Genomic DNA, 11,013 nt, shown 5'->3' with positions numbered 1-11,013 from the left:
GTTTTAAAAATCTTAATTATTATAAATATATTATTATTTATTTGAAGCCATCGAAGAAATTCAGATAAGCCATGAAATCTCATAAATACACGAGTAGGTAGTAGCGTAGTCACCATGCTAAATAATGGTTTGACATTGTTGACATGTTTGACATACTTAAGAAAATAATATTAAAAATGGTATTTAAACATCAAAATTCATCATTCATTTCGTAATCGCTGAAAGTGAGGTGCTTGTATAGTCTGCAACAAAAAATTATTCTGACTCCAGTACCTGGTTGGTCGGCTAGAAATAAACCTCTTTTTTACTCTATGTCGTTTCCTACCTTAAAAAAATATATGGTTTGAAATAAAAAGGAACGAGCAAAAGAAAAAGTCTCACAAAAAACTGGTCCTTTAATGAGTTTCACGTTAACTTCGTACTTGCCACTAAACATTAGTGATATTTTTAAAATAAGTAGAAGCTACATATTAATTTGTTACTTTTAAACAGAAAGATTATTGGTGAGATAAAGAATATAACAAGAACTAAAATTTTTAATAATTGCAAAAAGGAATAAAAAACTCTGCCTGTGTTGGTGTGGGGTAACTTGAGTAGCTCTATAGCCGATGCAGCCGGTCCCAAGCCCGGATAAAAGAGGAGGAATAGAGGAGTAGCACCTCTAAAAAAAAACCAGGCTTTAACTGGCCCGGTTGATAGCACCCTGTAAGGGCTCCTTGTCTAGGATTACAGACGAAGAGTAGATGATGCTCTTAAGCTGCAGTGAAAGCAAATTGCCTAGGAGAAGCAAAACTTCAAAATTGAACCCTGGCGGGCTAACTCCCCGTTACTCAGAAAAAAATAAAATGTTAAAAAACCCAGCAAAACGCCTCGGAATGAATCGATCAACAAACGACGACGTACGCTACGAAAAAGTATGAATTTCGGAACTTGGAACGTGCAAGGTTTTCGACCTAAAATAAATGAAATAATGTATGAAATGAGTAAGCTAAAATTGGACATCACAGTAATCACCGAAACAAAACGAAAGGGCCAAGGATCAGAAAACATCGGAGAATATGATCACTTCTACACCGGGGTACCAAAGGAGAAAAGAGCTCAACAAGGTGTTGCCATATTAATATGTAAGAAGCTAAGGAAATACATAACTACTTGGGAGGTCATAAACGAGAGACTGATAAAAATGAACCTTACGATTAGAGGACACAAATGCACAATCTTGGGTGTATAATGTAGTAAATGATGACGCTCCAGTAAACATTAATAACGATTTTTGTGAGAAATTGAATTTAGATTTTATTATTTATTTTTTGATAGTATATTACAGCAATGTTTTTTCATTTTTTTACTACTCATTTTAAAGCCTCTTCTTTGCATTTTGTTTGTTTTTTTAAATAAAAACTGGTTTAAAATATGTAGAGTGTTATATTTTTTTTATCTAAAAAGTTAATCTATAGTTAGTAATTACAGAATTTTTTCCAACGCGAAATTTATCACGAGATAAATGTAGGGTTAAACAACCACCTATATATTTCAATAAAAAATTATTAAAATCTCGAAAAATACAAATAAAACTCAATAGCGCTAAATAAATATCAGTTTTATGACCCCCATTCTTTACATCGACTAATTTTGTATTTGATTAATGACTAGCATTTGTCTGATAATACAAATAGTTCCAATAATTGATGTATTTCAGTAATCTGGGACATCACAGATATTGTTTATCCAATTACGGCTATTATGACTATTATGAGTTGGTCGCTTTTGATAGGATTTTATAAATCTGGTTTAAGCGATAAGATTATTTATTTAGTTTATGACCAAAAGTCAAAATGTGACAATGAAATATGACGATTTGAAGACATTGTTATGGTTTATACTATGAGGTAATAAAAAAGACATTCGTGAGTTTGAATAATACGTTTTATTAAATTATGAGCATAACCGTGAGTAGAGTTGACAGCTAATAAAACCAGTGATGGATTCGATCGTTACTTGATAGATATCCAACAATAAAACACTGGAAAGTTGTGTTTTTAAAGTTCCACTCAATTTATTATAATTTATTATCACTACAGCTGTTTCGGCAGAGTGCCGTTCTCGAGTGATCTATTTCTTTTATATTTTTGGTATGCGTTTACACTTTATAGTCTTCAACTGAATAAGTTGAGAAGGGGGAGAACTGTTTGTGTCAAGTTGGTCATTCAGAATCATATCTGTATTTTTTAATTTGTTAATTTCCTTAGATTTTAATCAAGATAGCTGAAGGTCTTTATTTCAAATAGTCTAAATTTAAAATTGGCCATTAAAAGAATGATTATGTTCTATAATGTGAAGTGCGTACGTAGAATCTGTTTTTTTATTATTGAAATTTCTTTTGTGTTCTACTATCCGTTTGCTAAAAGTTCTACCAGTTTGACCGATGTAAGTTTTTGGACAGTCGCCACATTTAAGCTTATATACGTCGCAGCAAGATGGTAGAATTAGTCGTTCAATTAACCGTTTGATTAAATAACGCCATTCAATCACACGACTAGTTATTTGGTAGAATTTTTATGCAATTAACGAGTTCAACGACATGGCTTATTGAAAAGCTGCCATATCATTGACGTAATTTGTTTCTTGGCCACCGCACCGCTAGTAGCACTAGTTAACTGGTCGAAAAATAGTCGTTTGATTGGATCGACGCCATTAAACCAAACGACTAGCTATTAAGTCGAATCTTTATGATAACATTCCCATGTGTCCATGACTAACAAAGAAAGCAGGACTTCTATGTCTTATTATTGGCGAACGACTATTTTTCGACCAGTTAACTGGTGCTACTAGCGGCGCGGTGGTCAAGAAACAAATTACGTCAATGGTATGGGGGCTTTTCAGTCAGTCATGTCGTTGAACTTGGCTTTGGTTATCAAAATACGATTTCATCACAGTAGGCAATGAAGAACATCTTATATTCAAAAGACAAAATCCTGAAGACCCCGTAATACGAATTAAACCCAAAGAGGAATATTTTCATACACTAAATACTCTACATATAGATTGGGGTATGGAGGTCGAGACAAAATGATGTATAGTCTTAAGAACCTATATTATATAGCAAAAAAAGCTGTTGAAATATTTGTGTCACTCTGTCCCACATGCAATAATAAGAGAAATTTTCCCAAAAAAGGTATAGTAACACAACCTATTTTTTCTCAAGATTTTAATATTCAAGGACAGGTTGACTTGATTAATTTTTAATCTTGTCCTGATGGCAAATATAAATGACTGCTCAATTACCAAGATAATGCTACAAAATTGTTGAACCGCAGTCCATTGAAAACGAAAATGAGGCGAGTAAGGTAGAAATGAAGCTTATGGAAATATTTTTGATTTTTGGTGCTTCATATATTTTACAATCTGACAATGGACGAGAGTTTACGGCAAAAGTGATAGAAGAACTGGTAGCACTCTGCCCTGTTTGCAAAATTATAGTAGTAATCCTAAAACTGGTTTAAAAGGTACTAATATACCCTCCCAGTTGTTGATGAAATTTGAAACAGAAGACAGTTACAAAAATTAAGAAATGAGAAATGTGACGATAGTACTGAGATACAGCATCAGAGTTTAAACACCGAGAGATCGAATGTAGCATGGAATGATTAAACTTAAATCACAGAGACATTACTCGAACAACCTGAAAATCCTGAGAATTGTGAAATCACTACGAATCTAATAAGTAATAATGTTCATTTAGAAATTATATTGGCTGAACCTAGTTTCTCAAATCTAGGTGACAATTACTCTACAAATGTTGATGCTAATAACATTGACGAAGAATCTAGTCAGTTAAAGAGGACCGAGTACAGTGAACCAATTTGTGCCACATGTCAGAATCCTACCACTAGCGCCCATAGCTGTCAGCAATAATCCTGTTCATGTCACATGTGGATTATATGTAGTAGGAAAGGAAGGTTTTGGTTCCACAGTACTGTGTTTTAGATGTAAAACGGAAAAAAACATACTATTTCAGAGAAATAAGACACACAAAAGTTTAAAACGTGCAGGTGAAAAAATGGTTGACAACACAGCAAAAAAAAACTGACACCTCTACTTATAGGCAGTAGTGTCCTGATAAGTGCACCGAAAGTGGATTGTGGACCTTTGGACACCAAAAATATCAAAGTAACAATTGTGGATTTTAGTTTGAGCTTATAGAATAGGCATAAAAATAGGAACTATCTAAAATTGGTTTGTGTGACAAGAATTGCACTCGTCAACCGAAAGCTATGATGATGAAATTTTAGATACTCCGATATCTTTACGAGAAGCTGTGACTATATAATCAAAGTTTGGGTGTCAAGGTTTTTAAAAATGCTCGTTTAAACCAGCACAAAAACAATGCCGTACAATGAGATGTGCTTGCTTAAAAAAAATGTTCTTTGTGGATCTAAATGTCATAGCAGTTTAAGTTGTGTCAATAAATGATTTAAATGTAGCATGAAAATTATTAGTAACCTCATCTGTGAAGTAAATAACATCATTTTATAAGTAAGACATCATAACGCTTTGTTTAATTAAATGAAAGGGCTAGCTGTGCAACTAGATGACTATTTCAATTAGCTGTTTGATTACACGACTGATCGTCGTCTAGCGTTATCTTCGTGGTGAAGTAATACAGCTAGAAAATAAATTACAAAACATTTATATAATACAAGTCTATGCACCAACAGCTGACAAAAAAGGATAAAGAAATTAAGCAATTCTACAGCCAAATTAATCAAATACTGTTATTTGAGACTTAGGATTTTGAAAATACCATGGACCCAACGAGTTACAAATGCAGAAGTGTTAAGAAGGCTACAAAAAGATTACGAGGTCATAAAGCACATCAAAACAAGAAAGCTGAAATATTTAGGCCACATTACCAGAGGTGCGAAATATGAGATATTAAGGCTCATAATGCAAGGTAAAATCAAGGGTAAAAGATCCATAGGAAGACGAAGGATTTCCTGGCTGAGAAACCTAAGAGAGTAGTATAGTTGCAGCTCAGTAGATCTTTTTAGAGCAGTCGCCAATAAGGTACGGATAGCTGTGACGATAGCCAACCTCCGATAGGAGAAGGAACTACAAGCAGAAGAATTTGAGACTTCATCTGAAAAGTTAGTGCCGAAATCACACAAGATATAAAGTTGGTATTTTAATACTACCTTGGCCAATCGTACAAGGCTAGTAAACTTTATTAGGCAATAAATAGATCAACAACTTTAATTTTAATTTTAATTAATCATAAATTCAAATATAAATGTATAAATCAAGGTCAATATAGCTCTTAAAAATGTAATTTAGGCAAAGTACTTTCGCCTGTTTTTTGTTTATTATCACATTAACTATATTATGCAAGATAATTTACCAAAAACAAACATCAGCAATAAAATTTCCAATATTTGTGAACAATATCGATAAATCATTGAATTTCTTTTTATTCAAAACAGTTTTACAAGATCTTGAAGAACTTATCTCTGAGAAACTTTCTCTTCAGTTTGTAATCGGGAGTGTTACAGAGATAAGTGGACAGTGGTACTGAATTTGTAAGTTTAATTAATAATAATTTGCTTTCTTTTCCACAAATGATTCTGCTAAATACAAAATCAGTTGTTACAGTGGCCAATTACCGTACAAAAACATTACTTTCATTCATCTTAATAGTTTTTTGGATTTCTTCCAAAAAACATTAATTTTTTACGTTTTTTTTTGTATATTAGGTAGGGTTATTAGTCACACTAGTTAGAGACATATTTTTTATAAAACAGACTTATACAGTGCGTCCGTAAAGTATGGAATAAATTCGATATTTCCTAAAAGAAAAGCCTTTTTAAAAAAATCTAAGATTTTTAAATTTAATGTTCTACATTTTACAATAAAATTTCATTATACAAGGTGATACACATTACAGTGATGACGTCATCGGCTCTTTTTTTTTAATGTAACACCCTGTATTTTAGGACATTTTTAGATCGATAAAAATTAGCTGATTTCAAAAAATTATAATACTCGGGTCTACTGGATATAATTTGAAAGATATGCGCTTAGAAAATTAATTTTTATTGATTTATAATATTAATAAATTATAAATAAATTATAATAAATAACTTGAAAGTAATCCAGTTTTTAATACATGACTTAATCTTAAATGTTCGAATTGTAGCCCTTGTTGTATTTGACAGTAACCCAAACGTTGTACAAATTCTTGTAGAGCCTTGTTTAAGAACATTAAATTTAAAAATCGACGTGTTTTAAATATTTTTTAAAAAGGCTTTTCATTTAGGAAATATCGAATTTATTCCATATTTTAGGGACACACTGTATAGTACTACTAATCTTTTAGATATATGATATTTGTGCGGAATATTTTAAAAATTTTATTAAAATACTAGATTTTAATGAAATTTTTCTAATTAATATTTTGATGTTTTTATTATGACCACAGAATACATCATCCAACTTATGACATTTACACTGAATTATGACAGCATCTGTGTGTGGTTGCTAATTTTTGTCGTAGGTTTCTCTTAGTTTCAAATATTTTAAATGATGTAACTATGCAAATGGTGAATTTTTTTGTTACAACTAGATTTTCAAATGTTAATCAATTTTTTTACTTCAGCTTTATTTAAGTTTCTTGCTTAAGTTTCATTTTATGGTTTTTTTTAGAAAAAATTTGTTTCATCATGATTTGTTGGCAATTCACCATACTAATTCTATAACATTGAAAATACAGTGTATTTTGGAAAAGAAAATAACAATGTATTTTGGAGGTGGCTTGTTTCTAAAAATAAATATTGATAACCTGAACTAAAACCTTTCGTTGGGCGTACCTATTGCGCAAAAATCTGCAAAAGCTATTTTTTCAACATTGTCTCGTTAAAAGGCGGTTTATTGTTAGTTAAACAGTCTTTTCTTTCAGTCTTAGTTAAACACATATTTGGTGCTTTCTCTAACATGCTATGGTATAGAGCGTTATCCACTATAATTAGGAATGGTTTAGACAACCTTTTTAATAGTTGATTTTTAAACCACGATAAAAAATTTTCTTGATTAATTTCCCCATGGTAGTCCCTTAAAGCCGATTTAGAGGAAAATATAGAATCTGCACCCTCAATAGAGAGTGCAATTAACTTACTTTAACCTTTAATTGTGGCTTATTCCCATTTAGATAGTAGTTATTTTAAGTTGCCGTCATAAAACGCCACTGATAAAGCTGTAAGATCTTTAAGAACTCGGATAATTTGTGATAAGCCATTTTTAATTTGCTAAAATGCATCGATAATATGTAATCAACAGTGAGCTATGTTGTTGAACATAGCTCACTGTTAAAGGAGCACATTTTACGTAGTAAAATAAAGAAAGAGCTATTAGAATGTAGTGTTCTGATATTATTTTAATTTTCTTATTAATAAACGACGTATTTATCTGCACTTCGTACAATTAGTAGATCAAGTTGCATTTATGAGTCAACCTCTCCAATATGGGTCACACTCCCCAATTTCTTGTCGAGGTATAGTATAATATTTGATAAACATTATTATTAAGAGCACAACCATAGTATAAGCTTCTAATTACTATTTAACTGGGAATAAGCCACAATTAAAGGTTAAAATACGTTTATTGACGTTTCAATTTCCACTTCGGAAATCGTTCTCAAAATACAAACATTGTATTCTAGTTTTAGAATCTTCGGAAAATCGAGATTTTAGTAGATAAAAATCTCCACATGCTGTTTAAAAATATATTGATCTGATTTTAACTACTTTATATGATTTATTTCTTTCTTTAGCGGTCACATTTAAGAAAATGAAGCCTTTTTGTGTGACTCTTTAAAAGTCGGATTATTTTTTCTCTAGTTACAAATATTTCCGCCCTCTAAGTTATAAAGGTCATTGTAATTACATATTTAGGTAAATGAGTTCCTCTTTGATAAAAACCAGACTTCGTATCTCAACTAGACTGAATGTCTATTAGGTATATAAACAGTAAGGTCAATTATCGTCTATATATAATGTTATGATATTCTTTCCACATTTTAGAAAAGATTAACAAAAAGTTCGTTATCCTTTATTTAATAAGTCTTTATCTACAAAGGTAAACAAAATGCATTTATAATTAATATTATTGGAATGGTTACTTAACAGATGTTATTATGATTACTTTAAGACACTAAATATTTAGTAAAATTATTCAATTTACTCTTTACAGTTTACTTTACAGTAACTTAGTATCAGAGGTATTCTGAATAAAACTATGCGATAAGTCAGAGTTAGATTACCTATATGCAAAAGTGCCCCCAAAAAACGTTACTAAGTAAAACCGAATTTTTTAGTATTGCTCCAAAACGGTTTAAAACTTTTTTATAAAATTTAGATTATATGTTAGCATGCCATATCCAAAAAAACCGATCGATGTAGCAAAAATATTTTTTCCCGATTTTTCTAGATATTTAGAGGGGATCTTCAAACCTTTTTCTCTCCAACTTTTTTGTACCATAATATTGGAATAAAATCGGAACGTCGATAAGAATTTTTTGTTTTTTAGTACCTATTTTTTCGTAAAATCATTAATTTAGAAGATACAGTCTTTTTTTAAATGGACTTTTACTTTCTAAATTGAAAATAAAAAACAATTTTTAAATATTAATAAAAAAACTGTTATATTTATGGTCATAATTTTTTCCATCCATTGTTAGGAAGGTTTTGCGGTATGCAAAAAAATTTTTTTGACACTTTTAGTTGTTTTTCGCCACAACAGCGGGTCTTCCCCTTGCAGAGGGCGTGTTCCAAAAGATGGAATTTAATTTGGGAGTCACTTTTCTGCCTTCCTGTAACATTTTTTTTTTAATTTCAACGGGATTCAATTTTTTAGAGTTAAAACTAATAGACAAACGGTAAAAGAAATAATAAATTAGACTTACTCACAATCAATTTAATTTAACTATCCAGACGACCGGTTTCGCTTTCTACAACATGCAAAGCATCTTCAGGTCTCGATACAAAGTTAAATAAATGCTGAAATAATAAAACCATATTAGGGTGTTGTCTAATAAAGATAAACATAAAGATAAACAAAGATAGATGATATAAATTACAGTAATTATGCCAATATGTCTGTGGTTTTTCAAAATGAATAAAGTGTTTAAGCAGACAAGGTAAGACCCACAAATTTGTAAAATAGTCTATTAAATTGTAATATTTTAATAAATGAACAAATAAATAAAACATTACTTACATGCCGGTACTCTATTAATTGATGGTTGAAAGAACATGGTTCAAACTATCCTGTATTGTTGAATGGAGAACTTAAGTCTGCTATTGTAATTGTTTGACAGTAAACGGGGAAGTTCTCGAGGAGACAGATTTTATCCAATGAAGTAGAGGTAGGTGTAATGTGATTGTTTGTTAGATGAAAGTAATGTTCCATACCATTGAGTTATTTAAAGTTATTTATATTTATTCTAGAGATATATTTATGAAATGTGTGTTATTTATTGAGATTTTATTTTATGAAGGTGACAGTTGTAAGACAATGAATGAGATATATATATATATATATATATATATATATATATATATATATATATATAAGGTTCTTGAACTCCTAAGTGGAGCATAGAGCTTCAGTGAAAACGCGCCATCGGGTTCTATTTTGCGCTAAGGCCTTCACCTCATTCCAAGACTTTCCTTGGCCTCTTATCTCGTCCATGATGGATCTTCTCCAAGTTTGTACAGGGCGACCTCTTTTTCTTTTCCCTTGGGGATTCCACTCTAGGGCAGTCTTTGCGATACTGCAACTATTTTTTCGGAGTGTGTGACCGATCCAACCCCACTTTCTGGACTTAATTTCATTTTGTACCCTCTTTTGTTCGGTCAGGTGTAGCAGATCGTCGTTTCTGATGGTGTTAGGCCAGAATATACGAACAGTTCTTCGTAGACATTTGTTAACAAAGACCTGCAGTTTGTCTGTGAGGGTGTTTGTCACTTTCCAGGTTTCACATCCGTAGAGTAGAACAGACATGGCATTTGATCGGAATATTCGGATCTTTGTTCTTGTAGTATACTCGCCAGATCTCCAAACAGGGTTGAGCGTGCTGAAAGCTTGTTGAGCTTTTCGTATCCTCATACGAATATCGTCGTCTGTACCTCCGTTTTCTGTTATGACACTTCCAAGATACGTAAAGTTTTCCACATTTTCAATCTGCATATTGTCGATAGTAAATAGCGTGTTGTTCCTTGCATTTATTCTCATGGACTTGGTTTTACTAATATTGATTTTCAAACCTATTTTATTGGCTTCAGTGGAAAGTGTTTCCAATTGGTAAGCCAGATCTTGGAACCTTTGACCTAATAGACAGATATCGTCCGCGTATTCTAGATCGCTTAGGCGTGTGGTTAACGTCCATTGTATCCCTCTTGTGTCGGAGTCTAGTTTGGAGAGAACATAGTCTATAGCTATGTTAAAAAGAAACGGAGAAAGCACGCATCCCTGTCTAACTCCAGTAAGTACGTTGAATTCGTCACTGTTAATCCCATTGTGTGTCACGCTGCATTTCGCATCAGTATATAGTGACTTTATAATAGAAATTATTTTTTGCGGGATATTTCTTAGCTCTAAAATTTTCCATAGAGCAGCGTGAGACAAGCTATCAAAGGCACGTTCAAAATCAACAAAAACCATGTATAGGGTTGTGTTCCATTCAACCGATTGTTCCATTATTACCCTCACAGTATTAATGTGGTCTATGCAGGAGGATTCTGGCCTAAAGCCTGCTTGATTAGCTCGAAACTCAATCTTGTTTGTTATTCTTTTCAGTATGATGGTCGCAAAAATTTTATTTATGACAGTAAGCAAGGTTATTCCTCTCCAATTTTTGCACAGTGTGAGGTTGCCTTTTTTTGGAAGCTTGATAATGTTACTTTTTTTCCAGCCCGCTGGAATGTGGTTTGTTTCCCACACCTCTCGGATTATGGGGAGCAA

At 32.0% G+C, this 11,013-nt stretch overlaps 1 protein-coding gene across 1 annotated transcript in view; it reads left to right on the top strand.

Moving 5' to 3' along the window:
- The first annotated feature begins 5,479 nt into the window (after positions 1-5,479).
- The window catches only part of LOC140444735 (cytochrome P450 6a8-like), a 53,522-nt gene continuing 47,988 nt past the window's right edge, over positions 5,480-11,013 (top strand). The window contains exon 1 of the mRNA XM_072536507.1: positions 5,480-5,576. The gene's annotated coding sequence lies outside the window, so the exon portion shown is untranslated. The remainder of the gene's footprint in view (positions 5,577-11,013) is intronic.

This window comes from Diabrotica undecimpunctata, chromosome 1, assembly GCF_040954645.1.
Source record: "Diabrotica undecimpunctata isolate CICGRU chromosome 1, icDiaUnde3, whole genome shotgun sequence".
Lineage (NCBI taxonomy): Eukaryota > Metazoa > Arthropoda > Insecta > Coleoptera > Chrysomelidae > Diabrotica > Diabrotica undecimpunctata.
The sequence above is the reverse complement of the archived record's forward strand: the minus strand, read 5'-3'. Positions and strand labels throughout refer to the sequence as shown.